The sequence below is a fragment of the Halyomorpha halys genome, unplaced genomic scaffold (assembly GCF_000696795.3).
Source record: "Halyomorpha halys isolate HHAL.00 unplaced genomic scaffold, Hhal_1.1 Scaffold1307.1, whole genome shotgun sequence".
Taxonomy (NCBI): Eukaryota; Metazoa; Arthropoda; class Insecta; order Hemiptera; family Pentatomidae; genus Halyomorpha; species Halyomorpha halys.
Genome location: NW_027111938.1, coordinates 530,524 through 547,999, shown reverse-complemented (window position 1 = coordinate 547,999; position 17,476 = coordinate 530,524).

Here is a 17,476-nt window from a genome sequence, read left to right as displayed (position 1 = left end):
CAGCTCTTCTCAACAGTTTGTGCGATAGTGTGTGTCATCAGGATCACGGGATATCTCAATCTACACTCCACCAGGAAAATTAAGTAAATTTACATTCTCATGATCTATAAGTACAACAGAACATAAAATGTTTTTTCGATTGCAAACAGAAAATGATTCTAATGCCAGATATAAATAAATAAATCAATAAAATGTTTCGGAAAGATTATGTCTTAATACGAATTTTATCCATCTGGAATTAAGGAGTCAAAGATGATTAGGCCTACATAGATCAGTTCGGTCTCAAATAAAAAAAATAAAGAAAATTTAATTTAGTTTATTAAGATATGTATAAATATTTGTTGAGGATTTCTTCTTTTGGAAAAAATGAGAAAAAAAGTGCAAAATTTTCGCGTTTTCTTTTGATAAATTTTATTCCATACCTTTACAAACTACATTAAATGTCCTACAATTAAGGACCAACTTGATTATTTTATATTCAATAGTCTTCCAGATAAAGTTTCCCAAAATACATAATTCAGTCGCTATGAAAATTCGTATTTAACAGTTTTATGAGGATCAAAAAACTAATATCAAGTTTATTTCTTCGTAAACAAATAATTTATTCCACATAGAAAGGTCAGTCGGTCGAATTTATTGTAATATTATATTCATATCTCATCACAGTGGGGTATTATCGAAGATAGAAAATATTTTCGATTTTATGGAAATTTGTTTGTAAGGGTTCAATAAAAACGATACGAAAGTTTCTATAATTTGTATACATACAATCGGAAATATATTTTTCCTAATTTGCTCAAAGACTCATATCAATAACTATCTAGTAAGCTGGAAAAAATAATAACCATACAGTAACAGAAAAGATTGTTAGTTGAAGGCAGAAAAAAATATATAAAGGAATGTAAAAATTATAAGAAATTATTTTTTTTTTTGTCGGCTCCTAGATTCAGTTGGAATAAACGTAGGGATATGTGTTGAATATTTTTGGATGTGGAATTCCAATAAAAAGTTTGGTAAAAATTGGTGATCCCCTCACGGTGGACAAAATGTATGATAAAATTAAGGTGAAATTCAGAGTAAAACAATCAAAACAAAATAATATAGCTACCTTATTGGTTTATTTTTTATACGGAATACAATTTCTAAGTAGCATAAATTTTTATTATTTGAATTACAAATTAATAAGAAATTATGTGGTGTTGAAAAAAAATTACTAATGAAAAAATGTACATATCATCAAATTCAATATTTCAAAGGACTGTAAATATTTTAATCCTATTCAATACTTACCAATACTTAAAAATTCCTTTAAAGCATTCTCTAAGTTTTTTAATCCCATTTGACTTCTTTAAAAAAAAACCTCAGTTTAGATATTAGTTTAAAAAAGAAACATGACAGTGCCCTGCAAAATTCTCGTAATTTTAAGGCATTGCTGGAAAAAACAATTCACAGCTGTTGGAGAAACTCGTGAAATTATTAAATATGAAGGGGAAGGTGTCCTTGATCAGAGCACTGCGCGGCATTGGTTTGAAAAATTCAACAATAGGGATATGACATTGGAAAGGAAGAAGGGCCATTAACCGATAACGACCATTAATGGATATTGATGAGGTTCCACAGGAAGCTGTTGAGTCCAATTCGTCTTGCGAACTTGCCAGGGAGTGTGGTGTGTCGAAGGATACTGTTAGTCGCCATCTAGTCTCCATGGGGAAGGTGAAAAAGAGCACTAGACTGGTGTAGATGGAGTCACTATAGGTCATCGATTATTTTTTCTAATGTCCATAAGGATTCTTGAAAGTGCAGTTTCTTGAAAAATGTTTATACAGAGGACGATGTGATAAGGATCTATGTTCAAACGGCAGATTTTTCTCTCAAACCAGAAAAGGACAAACCTTATTGTTGGTGGCTATTGATTAGCATTAAGAACAACAGCCAAAATAATTTGATAAATAAATTATAAAGCCTCGATAGTGTTAATTTTTAACAACCTCTCAGGTCTGCCTCGCTCTGTAATATATAAGGCATGCTTCGAACTGATATTGCAAACCTATATAAATGGCATTTTCTTTAAAAAATATTTTCACTTTGTTCTTGAATTGGGGGCTTCTTTTTCATCAAAATATCGTGTAGGATTATGTGGATTATCCAATATCAGACACGGCTCCCCGAGGACGCTATCAATAAAGTTCGGAGAAGGGCATAAAGTATCATTATATAACATAATAATATTATATAATAAATATAATGATTAAATATTTAGGGTAGTTATTCTCTGATTTCTAGTGGAATATCAGTTCAGTCTGATGATCGACATTAGAGGCTATTGCAAAAGTTATCGTGCACAATAAAGACCCTCGTAACTGATGGAATTTTTACTTAGCCTTACGAAAGGTGCTGATTTCGGGCACCTTTATGATACACGAGTAGGCTATACTAGAGCCAACTATCAGGGTGTTCACGGCTCCCAACTGGAAGGAGTCGACTTTTACTCGATTCTCCAATATCGATCATAGGAGAGCATTTACTAACTGTTCGTTAAGCAGTGCCCTTTACCTCAATAATTTGTTAATTTAGGAAATTTAACAAATTATTATTAACCTCTGTTAACTTACGTAGTGCTTCAAATATTATGATGAAATCGTTTGAACATTTATTCCCATCAAAACTCACGATATCGGATCGAAAATAAATTACATAAGGCGCAAATTATTTTGTTGTTTGAATTTATTTCTCATCAACAACGAAGGAATAGAAGAAGTAATGTTTTGTAATCTGATAAGTTTGCCTGATCATAAAGGTTTAGGTGTGCTGAAACCGAAATCGAACTCCATTTTCTTCCATCGTGTACATATTTTCCGCTAAGTCATATTATAAATGAAATTAGCTTTTAGTACTTAGGGTACTCAATCGTTCAATTTCAAATTCACAATGCATTAAACGAATGCTAAAATATAGAAAATGACAAAATTAGAACTATACGCTGTAAATTTGAATTTTGAAATGTATGACAATATATTTATAATATTCGCGTGACTTTTATTGCATTCAAATATAGTAAATTTATAAATTATTTTTATCATCACAATGTGAAAAAAATGTCTTTTGTAACAGTATTAAAACATTTAAATTTGGTCAAAATATACTAGAGTAATTCAAGGAATAAGGATTAAAATTGATCTAGGAAAGTTTGTGAACAAATTTCACATCACAACGGCAATTAATAAAAACTTAGAATTTTTTTTTGTTAGTGATTTGTAGATTATATTAGAAATGCGTAATTAATAGTGAAGCCGAATATTAGGTTAATTTTTTTAACCTACTTTTTTATTTTTGATTGCATAGAAATTTGGTTGTTTATTTGATTTCTTGTCTATATATTTTATTTTACACATCGTTATTTTAAAAATAAATGAAAACGCCTTATCTGCTTATTCAGAAACACAAGTCTACACAATGAAACCATTAGAATTTTTTTCACTTAGTTGTCAATTTTTTAAAAAATTCTTCTACATTAACTTGTACCTTTTAATATTCTTTTATAATTTGACCAAATTCAAATATTTTGTTTTGATGGAAAGACGAGTTTCCTCCCATTCTAATAAAGCATACATTTGTCAGAAGTGATGGCAATACAAATTCACTCTAATATATTTAAGTAATCATAAATACCATATATTAATTATATCTTAAATATGAATTGAAGTAGTGGAATCTAATTTTGTAATTAGGTACATTTTATGGCTACATTTTTTAGTGATCGATATAGCACCATAAGGTAAGTAAGTAAACAATTTTCTTTATTTTCGAGCTAAAAAATTGGCCTTTCTGGTTTTCTGGGTGTATTGTTGGTTTCAGTATACCACAAAGTATAATGATCAGCCGAAATTATCAAAACAAGTTGTTGGCTGTAGACCTTTGTAAACATTAGAAATTTAAATTATTTTCCTAATTATTGTAAATCAAATTTATAATTGATTTTTCAATTTTTTGAAATAAAAATTGATCGAAATTATTATTTGAGCCAAATTTTTAATAAATTATTATTGTGGATCATAACGAAGGAATTTCGATGATAATTCTGGGTTGACCAATAAGGTGCTAATAATAGTCGGCTCAGATTCTTGGTTGGCCAGCGGACTGATCAATTTGTTCATATCAGATTTTTGGATTCCACGTATCTTGCGTAGTAAACAGTAAAACATTTTTTTTACTTTTAATAAACAATATTTTATTGTAGAAAATAATTAAAGTTACTTGCAACATTTTCAACTAACCAAAATTTAGTTTCTGATTACTTGTCCTATTTAAGATTTGTTGACTGTTATTTTTTTATTTGTCGTATCTATATATCGTATCGACATGCATGCCCTTCTGTTTGAAAGGATCTGTACTAACGGAATCATTTGACTATTCAAGTTGCTTGGACGATACTATTATTCAGAAAAAATGTTCCAAGGTGCACGGATTCTTCGAATAACGTGATCGCAACTTGAAATCAAGCTATGTCGAAATGTGTCACAGAGAACAGCAGTTGGAGCAAACACCGCTATCAGATCCACTCCCTTTGCTTATTCGCTTTTTCCTTAAGGATTTACAAAGTGTCGCCAAGAGGATTTTCGGCTCGAGATAGGATCACACGATCCCCGAAGGTTTCATAAGAACAATGGCCTTTTGGGAAAGTCGACTATCAATCTGGAAATGAAATAGAGGACTTATCTGGCTAACTGTGCATATGCCCCTGGTTGAGGGAGGGTATAAATAGCTATGAATCATACTGAGGCGTGGGCCAGTGGAGGCTGCCTCATTAGCTCGTACGGAGGCACATTAGAACCGCAAATAATATTAATTTTGCAAGAGGCCTCGAATATAATGGCTGATGAACACGTTTTGCATCAACGATACAGCTGTTTCCGACACTTGTTCGGCGTGGGTTGGGTTTTTGCTAATGAATGTGAATGCCAAATAAAATTTCTTCCATTGCGAAAGAACAAATCTCCTTCAGTACTACTGTGTAATGATTCCTTTCAGGTTCAATCATTCTTAGGTCCGTTGTTAACATATTTCATAGTTCCAGATGCTTTTTCACTTTAAGTTTGTCAAAATAACGGTACTTTTAAAAAAAGTCATTTTATAATTTCAGGACCTTAGCTTAGTGATTAAAACCCGAAATATCCTTTTAAAAAAGTAATATGGCATTTTCACATTCAATAGCTTTTCAAATTCTAGTCTCCTTCTCTCGTGTTAAGTAAGAAACAATATTCATGTTTTAGTTCAGAATGAAATGGTAGTAAATTGTATTTTTTTTTTTTTTTTTTTTTTGATGTGATATGTTACTGATAACATTTTACCATCTGACAACAAATTTAGTCTTTTAGTACTTGAAGAAAAATATTTGTTTTAGATCTGGAGGTTAAAAAAAAACATATAATGTATAGGTTCATAGGTTCCTTCCTTCACCTTCATAGGTGATGTACACGACTTCCACTTGAGTTGAAATGAATCCTCGTTCTTCTCAAAATATATATTTCTGATTTATTGAATGCGGCAAGAAATGCTCATATTGATTTTTAAATAAGCCCTTCAATTCACAGATTGACGAAACTAAATTTCAACTGTGTTTCAGAAAAGTGCTTTTGGTAATTTCTATTGTGAAATTTTAACATTTTTCTTTAGCATAGATATAATAGTTTATTAATATTCACAACCTGCTCTTAACCATGCGCTCAATGCTAAACTGTTATAGTATCAATATTGAAAAATCAAAGAACGATTTTCTGCAGATAGTCCTATCAACGGAAGGGTTATATATGGATTAAGAAAAATAAATTATTTAACTATTATGACATGAAAATAATTATCACATTGGAAAACAAATGTTTTAAACCTGGATTTGATTTTAACGGACTTTAAAACGTTTATTTCCGTCAGTTATCGTGTAGTAAATCTTAGCTTTGTAAATGCTATTGGTTTAATAATATAGATATATGTTAAAATATTTAAAATTCTAATATCACAAATATTAAGTGTTTATGGCTGAGATATGTTTTAGAGTCTTTTGTTATTGACATGTATAAAAGATATCCCCAATCCAAGGGTATATCCTTTATAAAGGGAAGATATATCCTTACCAGCTTTCTATTACTTTAGAATTTGTTTTACTTTTTTTTTATTAAATTTAACGCTTCAAGTTTTATCTTCCCCACTGGGGCTGTAAAACAAATTCTAAAGTAATAGAAAGCTGGTAAGGGTATATCTTCCCTTTATAAAGGATATACCCTTGGATTGGGGATATCTTTTATACATGTCAATAACAAAAGACTCTAAAACATATCTCAGCCATAAACACTTAATATTTGTGATATTAGAATTTTAAATATTTTAACATATATCTATATTATTAAACCAATAGCGTTTACAAAGCTAAGATTTACTACACGATAACTGACGGAAATAAACGTTTTAAAGTCCGTTAAAATCAAATCCAGGTTTAAAACATTTGTTTTCCAATGTGATAATTATTTTCATGTCATAATAGTTAAATAATTTATTTTTCTTAATCCATATAAAAACCTTTCAGAACTGCATTGTGTATAACAATAGTACACCCGATAATATACTGCATATGTATGTTAGGGCTAAGATCATTCTGTTTCTGACTCTGATTTTGGAGTTAAGAAGAGAAGTTCAAATAGAGTCAGTCATTGGAGGACGCTCTGGGAGACAAGTTTGTAAATAGTAGGTGTATTCATGATCTTTAGTTTAACATGTTAAAGCGTGTTAAATGGGGAAATATTTCCTTCTTTTATCTTGTTAAAGCGATATAACATGTAACATGGTTGAGAGTCTGTTACTAGGTCTGTTAAATTGAGAATGACGTCACGCAACAGAACAACTGAGCTCGTCACCATTTTATTTGTTTTCGTGTTTACTTACTCGTAGTTTGTGTTAGTATTGTTTTTGAAGTTTTTATTACTAATTAAGCAATGCATCTCAACAAGGCACTCAATAGCCAAACTTTCGCACAACTTCTACTTTTCATTCACTTTAGGCATGTCGTAATAAATTAATTTAATAAAAACTTAGAAGCAAACAATAACATGAAGTTTTGAAAGGAAAGGAAAAAATGCTCAGAAAATCCGCTAGGAGCTTTTATGCATTTAATATTTAACATGACTTTAAATAAGGCTGCTCACAATCCTGTACTTATACAACATGAGGAGGCCCCTCACCTCCGGATTTTAAAATAGGACCATCTAGAATGGCCATTTCACAAATAATAAATAAGCACTACAGGTAACCTTAAAATACCAAAGGTAGTAAAAGGTAATACCCAATACGATCATCATATAATAAAACATTCTCTAATTAATTGTTTTTTCTGTTTTAGAGGGATCGGGGAAGAAAAAACCTGTACTTATAACATTTAAGGTAAAACATTTTACATTTAACACATACTTCATGAATACCTCTCGTAGTCTGTAGTGTTATATAATATAGAAGAAATATGAGAAACATATTTAAGATATTTATATATGATATAGAGACTAAGACTTAATATTATTAATCTTGGTCTTTGTATCTTCTCACATAAAGAAATGAAGTGTACTTAGACCACATTGGCTGGCGAATGCTTGGCGAATAACGAAATAATTGTCGATTTTGAAATTTAATGAAAGATCGCAATGTTTTCCATTACTATTTATTCCAGATATGTTAACATGTAATTTAATATGGTAAAATTAAAAGGGAATTTAGATATTTTGGCCTAAACCCAGGTTTTGAAATAAAAGATCGACCATCCCTGAAATCCACGTCTACCATCTTCCCTCTAGTAAGCTCCAGCAAAACCCAAAACATCATGATTGGTCTTAACACAATCCTCTCATCTACTTCGTTCTAGCCGAGGACTTTTAATTATCTGTTTAGTGTTGATTATCCTATCAATTATTTGTTTGTTATTCATATTGTCAATTTTACAAATTCATTTACTACAATGACATTTTTTAAATTACTTGTAACGCGTGTACATTCATTTGTTATACAGCTATATAAATTCTTTGAACATCCTTCTTTGATTCGAATATTCTATTCTTACATATATATTCAGTTATATTTCCTGTTCAAGATCACAATCATCTTACTCTCTCGATTACAGCCCTATCTAGGTAGGTAGATCTAGATCTACTGCCTTAATTTCCATGCTAGCACATTGGTACTGTTATAAATATACGTTCTTACAAAGATAAAAATCATATTTAAGAGAATTAAATGATATAAATTCATATTATCAATTTACTATTCGTGGAAGCTGACTTAATCCACAATATCAGCGAAAGGATAAAACCCACGCAACTTCAACTGCATAATTGGATCTTCACGCTGTTTAGTGATGCTATACTTTGCGACTATCGGCCATTGAAGGAATAACGCGGTTGTTTGACAATCCGGTGACTACAGGCGTTTTAATTTCATCCTGTTCACCGTACGATATGTCAAGATTGAGTAAGCAGTTGCATATGCAGGAAGGCGGATTTCCATTTACATGAATGCCCACCAAGTATGCCCTGTTCCCACTTGTAGACGTGGGATGCTGACGACACCGACAATGGTTTCAGCTGGTTTCTCAGCCGGGCTAACAGAAATGTTAAACCGATCGCGGATATCGGCGCAAGGGTTGGTTAGTCACATACAATTCTTCGGCGTTTGAAAGAGTTAATAGCTTTTTACGATCTTGCGGTGAGTTCAAGAAGTTATAGGAACTAATAGGACCTATGAAGAAAAATTAATCACATGTGTATCTTGAAAAATGATGTGCCTATAGAAGGTGAGCACTTATTCGAGAGAAGAAAGACAAATTTGACTTTTTGTGTTATTAATTGCGTCTGTATGTACCTCAGTTCTTCCAATGCCCGTGTAACGAACATAATTTGGTGGGTAAAAATAAGTTTCATTTAAATATATATCTTCTTTTTTTTTTTGCTGAATCATTTCTTTCTTGTAAGAAAATGAAGTATTTGCTTTGGTTGTGTTGGTTGTCTCTTTAACCAACAACTTTTTGTTGCTGATGCACGCTAATAAACTCCAGCAAGGAACCAGGTCTTAAAATAAATACGGATATACAAGATACATGGTTAGCAGTAGAAATGCAAGCAATTTCGGTGATAAAGATATTGGAGGAAATACGTTTGAACAGGTTTAAGTATTTAGGTTCTATGGTAACTAGAAAAAACGAGATTGATGAAGAAACAAAAGCTAGGTTGAAGGTGGGAAATGCTTGTTATTTTTCAATTTCGAAACTGCTTAGTTCACGCCTTCTATCGAAAAACTTAAAAATTAGAATTAACATAACCATTATCCTTCCCAATGTTCTTTATGAATGTGAGACGGATGTATGGTATCGGCATCGACCCTTCGGGTTCGTTAAGCCTTTATTATTATTATTATTATTAATTTATTTTAGCAAATATCATGAAAACTACTACTCCTACGAAGAAAAACGTCATAAACTACTGCATAGAACATTGAACCAGCTCTTATTTAAGTGCTACTAAACATCTGTACATCCTGAGATGTAGATTTCCATGGTTCCTGGTTCTCAACATGGTTCCTGAGATACAGATTTCCCACAATAAATTCACTAACTACTCATCTGTCATTACTCTTTTTATGAAATGTTATAAATATGCTATAAAACGTAAAAAACTCTACTGGGGCTCATATTTTAGCTAATATACTCTACTTTAAATGTTGTTTTATTAGATTTTATATTCTTTTAGGTAGCTTCAAAAGTATAGGGCTCCGAACGGAAAATTTTTTTTTTTGACGTTTGGGAGCAGCCGCCAATTTGTATTCTCCCAAACTATACTTGGCAGACTCGTCAATTTTGACTAGTAAATATACATGGTTTTTATTGAAGTGATAAAAAATTGGGTTGAATTAACTGATGTTTTCCACCGACCTCTTCTACTATCATGTATATACCAAGGACAAAGTGTATGTACTATCCAAAAAGGATATTATAAAATTGTAGAAAACGCTGTTAAGCTACCATATTGGCACATGTCTACAATGCAAGCACATCAGTGTGTCAATCGAAGAAATTGTGTTAACATACCCCTATTTAATCTAATATATATATATATATATATTAAATTCATTTTTTATATTCTGAATTTATTTTTACGAAAATATACTAATTAATATCACCTGTTGTAGGATACCTATTTAAAAAAAAATCAAGGACTGATTATGTTAGTACAAAGGCAACAGTTATTTTGGATTCACCGGGAAATGAATAAAAAAAGTAGCATTTTTATCAATTTAAAAAAAAGTTGAGAAAATTAAGTGGTATCTGAGTTAAGTTAAATTTATTTAAATAAATAAATTAGTTAAATAATTTAATAAATTTAATAAATAAAAAATATTTAATTCATTTAACCCGGGAGAGGTATAGCCTTGAGTACTTCGCTCATATCGGGAAATATACGTCTATATTTTTCTAGTATGTCATCTCTTTTGTTTATACTTTTGACTACTTTCCCTTAACCTTTGATGTTTTTATTGCCGCTTATTTATGTTATTTCCACTTTTACCTCCCCACCTAAACCCAATTTAGTTTTGCTCTCGCCTCTTCTCAACGATAAGAATATGCATGTCTCTCACCAGTACACTCATAACGTGACATATTTTTCTATTAATTTGAACATTTTACTCACCTTTACGCCTCCTGTGTTTCTTGTTTTAAATCATGAGCCGAAGAAAGAAGATCTAAGATCTTATACGAAATTTGGATTCCTCATCTCCTGTTGTAAGAGCTACAATTTACAATTTCAATTTCAAATTTTATAAATTGGAATCCACACACAAGACTGAAACGACAAGAAAACAAGAAACTGCTCGTAGATTCTGATTGCTACAACACTTACTTGACAAACACTCTAAACTTCCCTTTCACTACAAAAAATTAGTATACACTACGATAATCAGACCAATTTGAACATATGGAATTGAGCTCTGGGGCTCCACCAAACCATCAAATTCTTCCCGCATCCAATCGTTACAATCCAAAATCCTGCGTAAAATCCTTGATGCTCCTTATTACGTCACAAATAAACTCATTCACAAAGACCTTAACATCCCATTCGTTGCAGATTTGCCGAAAACAGATATACGTCTTTTCATTCCAAACTCCTTAACCATCCTAACCCATTAATTCTTAATCTTTCATTCTTAACAATTCCTGATAATCCTCCGAGGCGTCTGAAAAGAAGATGGCCACGGGACCTTCTAATTTAAATTAATGTTTGAAGTACCACGAATGGGTGGTTCCTTCCCAAGATTTTCGAGTGTATATGAAACATACAACATATTTACCTATTGTATTATTTTGTACAGTTGTAAATTACATTAAATAAATAATTTTAAAAAAATTCATAAAGATTTTTGTCATCATCACATCTAATTATTTTTTTAAAAATGTACAAATGAGCTAAATGCTCACGGAACATCTCTTAGGGGACAAAAAGTACACTCCTGCCGGATTAAATCCTATTCATTCAGTGTTATAGGAATAGTCATGCAGTTCAGTGTCATAGGAAGATCTATTATTTTTATTTGGATTCGGAAAGAACCATAGCTTTATTGCCGTCGGAAAGAGGGATAAAGCTACGTTAGGTCGGTTTAACCACTAGCATTATGTGTGCGCCTGGGAATTATAAAGATAAACCTTATAAAGCAATTCATATGATACTTTTGTTTCCTTTACGTATTATGTTTATTAGTGAGTCTCCAATCTATTATAATTAATTTAGGAAGAAAAAAAAGATAATACTTGTAGCTGACGGGTTTTGTATGGCTTGGATTGGCGGAATCCATGGAATTGTTAAAGGATAGTAATGAATATCCTAGAAGTTAAAGGTACATTAAATATAATAGTCCTGTCCTTTGTCAAATTGAATAAGGAAATTTATTTTGAAGTGAATCAAAATGATTAATATAGATGTCATTTCTAAGAAAATCATTTCTCCAATTGCAAAAGTAAGAGTGAAGAACTCTCCATTCAGAATAGTTCTCATTATCATATTTCTAATTAGGGAGTATTGATGCCGCCTTGAAGACACGGATGGACTCTGACACTCGAGAGAAAGTTATTTACCTTGTTAGTGTTTAATTGCTAGAAGTTTTCTTTATGATTAATGATATTGATGTAAGAGTAAGAAGAGTGTGAATTGGTATTTCGTCGCTTTCACGAGAAAATATATTAAGTGAGATGTTTGTGATGTTTATATTTTGACTTGCTGATTAACACTACTTATCTCTAATAATAGAGAAACCTATTGCTGATTGCTTAGAAAAGTGTCAAGCAACTATATTATGCTAAATTATAAAAAATAAGAAAAATGGTGCACAAGATATATTATCGTGACTGCAGCCTGAAGCCGTACAAAAAAATTATTCCAAAAACCTGTTGAGGGAAACGTATTCGCCTTTCTTAAAAACTCTATATAAAAATATTGATGCCTTTTCAGATTCGAACCCTGTGAATATTTGAAATAGATTATCCTCCTTAAAGAATAATTTATTTAAACTGCCCAAGTTTTATTATTAATGTCCAAAATCTTCTTTAATGTCCAGACTTCAAATAGCTGAAATTGTGCGAACAGAATATTATAGTGTTTCCTAAAGTGTGTTATGCGTGCAAGGGCAGGATAGTACTCGCTTTAACTGGATTTGACTGTGCTTCCGTTATATAAACATAATTTTTTTGTTATTGTTCGCCCATAAGTTTGAATATACCTTTGGAAACAAAAATTACGCATTCTTTAAAGGGGCCTATTTGGCCTATGGGTCTAAAGTTCATTACTTCCAGACATTAGAAAATTTTCCATAAAAAGGGTTGTTCGTCTATGAGGGCATACGGTTTACAGAGGTTTCGATCAATGTTACAAAAATTATAGAAGCCATACACTTAGTTGTATTTGGAAAATACTGTCCTATTGGGTCCAAAGCGTTCATTATACAATCCTGTTATTCGTTGATCTTTTGTGGTTTTAAATTTCCATCCGTGCTTTGGTAGTAGATAAATTATAGTAATGTATATGTTTGTCCTTCTGGTAGGTAAATGGATACCTTTATTGAACGACACCCGGACTATCTTCTTGCAATATATATTTTTCCCTTTTCGAAAGTTAAGTGATCTGTTATTGAGTGTGCAGTATTTTTTTCCAGAAAGAACAGTGCTATAAAATTGGGACCCAATTTTAGTTAGAATTTCACCATTAGTCTGTCAGTCTATTTTTACAGTTTTAAACTTATGGGTACTCCTATATTGCCTTATGATTGAGTAGCATGGTTGAAATTTGGTATGTGAATTGAGCTGTAGTTGAAGAAAGTTTATTCTTAAATTTATCTTAGTTTTTTTAAAGATTTTTTTTCTTTATTAACAGCAATTAATTCAGTAATGTTAAATTATTATTAATGATAAATTATTCCTAATGATAAATTAGGAATGTTCCCAAAAGGTCAGTATGCATGGTCAGGCCTACATCACCATCGCTGTGGATTGCCTTATTTTGTATTTAAAAAACAATATATCGTAAGCCAAATTCAGTTTTCCTTTTATACATTTGAAAAATAAGATTTCATAAGAAAGAGTAAGTGATGATTTGAGAAGTACGTCCTTGCTTGGTTATGGTTCTCTCCCACGACTTAGTTCACCCCAGACCATACTTTGGTATCTGATGTTTACCTGTCAAATGTAAAAGCGGTGTCATTTCTCTATAGGTAATTTAAGGTAAAAAAAGTTCAAGAGGATATTTTGTTTCCATTACTTAATCAGTTCACATTAAAGAGATTAAAATGAAATACATATCTTTAAAACGCCCACAAGGCTCGCCTCACTTAAGAAACCAGTTCTTCACATGCGATGGCCCGATTTCTACCATTCCGCAAAGGAGAAAAGGCGACAATGAACTTTACAACTGGCGAGACGAAATATAGGACAATTATACCTCCATAGAAGGTTATAATAGCTGCGTGGTCCACCCACACCGTCCGGAACTCCGCGCCGGCTGGCTAAGGTGGCAATTTACGGGATATTAGAGGAGATGCAGATCTTCCCCGATGTGGGCCATCCGTCAGGAGTCGAGGGTGAAGGAGGTAAAGAGGGTGAATTATATTCGAGTGGGCTCCAATCTCGGGACCGCTAGGCCACCTTCGGCTGTTAATCAAATCTTTAACCTCTGGGCCAGGTGCTCCCGGGATCTCGAATTCGGAAATCGGTCTCGAGTTAAGGATCTGAAGGATTATTCTTCATTCGGTTCAGAACTTGGAGTTATTAAAGTCTTCGTTTTGAAATAAACAAGAGATAAGACAAATAAAATACAAAAATTTCAAAATATCAAAGATTACATCCTACCCTCAATTCAATGACAATTACATCTCAAAATTGACAAAGTAAATAATGATTTTATCTTGTGATACATATATATTCATTATGAGTTAATTTCTAATACAATACAATCTTACGAATTCGCATTATTAAGCGTCTGAGGATTAGATATGAATTAGCGTGATACTAGAATCATGGACATTTTGAATAATCGAAAGTAAAAAATAAAATTAAAAAATGCGTGAAATAACGAAATTCCAAGGATACGGTTAGTTTATGCAATTAGTTATAATGTCAATTTCGAAAAAAAAAAAATTCAATCTTTGAAAAAGGGTCTTGTCTAGATAGTCGAGAGCAGAGAATACGTTTGTCACATAACACTAAAGTCCAATTTTAATAAAAATACAGACACGCTCTTGATGCATGCATTGTTTTGCGATTTAGCTTTGCCTCATTAGATGCTTGGGTCAGTTAAGAACTGCGCTACGGCAAGTCATCGTTAAAATTAACGAAATTGTCAAAAAACGTGTTAGGAGTTTCATCATTCAGAAAAATTCCATACTTTTTATCTTAGTGGTTACTGAATGTACCATGTGCAGACTAGGTGTGCTTAAACCAACGACAAGTGTGCAAAAGGATTTAATTTTTACAACGATTTTGCAATTAGGAAATATAATTTAACTGTATGAAATGGTAACACTAACATTTTTCTTGTTGTGTGTTATTTTTTTCGAGTTGTTCTAGGTTGTTGGCATAGCACAGAAAAAAATGGAATCCCTATGGATTTTGAAATCGAATAATTCCATCAAAGCATTTGTATTTCTGGAAAGAGAATAATATATACGAATCATCGAAGAGACTGCATTGGTTTTATGGGTATTAAAGTGAAATATTCATAGAACCAGCAAATCCCTACGAATTATAAGGCTTCAAAATATCGAAGCTCTGCTATAATATTATTTACTTGGATAATAAGCAATCATTAGTCCTAATATACTTATATAAATAGAAAATAATAAAAAAAAATACCTTGGTTTGTTAGATAACTTATTAATTTATTTTTATTCATTATTCTTGAAGTTTAGTATCACTATTTCGACAAATATACCAGTTATTTTTTGTTTTGGATTCTTTATATGGATGATGTGAAACATTGAAAATTGGGTTAAGCATGCAAAACTTATATTTTAGGAATTATAGAAATTTATTTACTGCCACTAAAGTAGCATTCTATGTACCATTATACGAACTTATTATTTTTTACATTTCTTTATTTTACAACCCATTTATAGAAGTTTTAAAAAGTAAGAAATATATACCTTACGTTCCTTAGATTACAAATGAAATAGAAACAACTAACTTGTTAATCATGTAATTCTTATCAAAATGTAGGAGAGTCTATGGATATGTTAGAGTAATCTAGACTACTTTGCATAAGTCATTGCTTACATCTAAAATCAATTACTGGTGCTTGATTTATTTCAGGAAAATTACCATTAAAACATAAAAGAGTCAAATAAAGACGTTAAACAATTTTTTTTTACATTCTATAAAACAAAAAATATGTTTATTTATTCAAACTTATTACACATTTTCCTTGGGAATAAAAGTAGAGTAAAATAATTAAAACATATTAAAAAAAGAACTTTGTATTCAATAAAGAGCTGTATAAATTCGAATTATACAAACTAATTGTATTCGGTAATGAAAGGGTATTTTCTTAATATGTTAATCCTCTTGAAATTAATTATACTTTTTCAGTATTTTGATTTCTTGATCATAATATAAAATATCTATATATACTCAACATATTTATTTTCTAAAAACTCGTTTCGGCCATTATTAAGGATATCTTATTTATTATACCATAGCAGACAATGGCATTACAAAGTTGAAGGTTATTTTGCCTTTGTAAAATTATATCTTAGTCTATCAACCATAAAATCCTTAATAATTGCTTTCTGTAGAACATAGTAATAAATCCACAGCTAGTTAAATCTGTTTATTTCAGTACGATAGCCCACAAAAGAAACATATAAGAAGTTTATCCAGCACACAATGATGTGAGACTTTCCGATTCGTCTAAGTCAGGAATGGTGGGGAAAAGGCTCCAAAATATCGAAGACAAATGAAAAATAAAGAATTAGTTTCAAGAAAATTAATATATCTGAATTATGTAAATATTATTTATTGCCAATTTATTTGCAACTTTCAGGTAACATTTACCGATATACTTGGAGAAGCAGGAAGCTAGCAAATGACGTTTGTGGCACGTTTAACAGAGATTAAACCATAAGAAAAAGAAAAAGGATGATTAATTTTTCACTAAACTTTACACTCACCAATAGGAAGGTGTACTTTTCCCTTTCGTTTTTTTACTACGATTGCGGGACAGATTCAGTAAAACAAAACGTTTGACAGAAATGAAGCTCAAATTATTACTTTGTGAAATTATAAGGAGGTGAAATTATATTATCTCATATTGTTTTTGTATTTTAATGTATTTATAAAGAATTTCAGTAATTCAGAAAACGGAACTTTCTGTTTATAATACTTTTTTGTAACGTTTTAAACATAGACACATACAAAAATTTTGCTTCTTGGCATTCTCAACAATCCTACCAAGCTAATTGCTTAAAAATTGGACTAATTTCCATTTAAGCTCCTAATATTCCGACTTGATTTCACCTGCCACTATTACATCGCCATCTCCGAGTGCAAATGTTTTTAATGGCTCATAATTAAAGTAGATAGGCTTCGGAACTTATTATGTGGAGGTTCAAATTAATTTCATTATCTTTTAAGTGCCTTTTTTCAATACAATGAAATTTATGATTAATTGCCAACGATGCCCATAAGACACAAAAGACCATTTAAGCCTAGCTCTTGAGGTGTATAATAAGGAACGATCAATGGGATATGCATAGTCATAAGGAGATGGAGCTTTATGACATTACTAAACCATTTTCAATTTGCATACTCGCCATCACATTAAATCGGGAGGTGATACCCTCCAGAGCAAATTATAGTGAAGAGCTGATTGTGTTAGGGGATATTTTATGTCTAGTCTCATAGCTGGGCGACCGA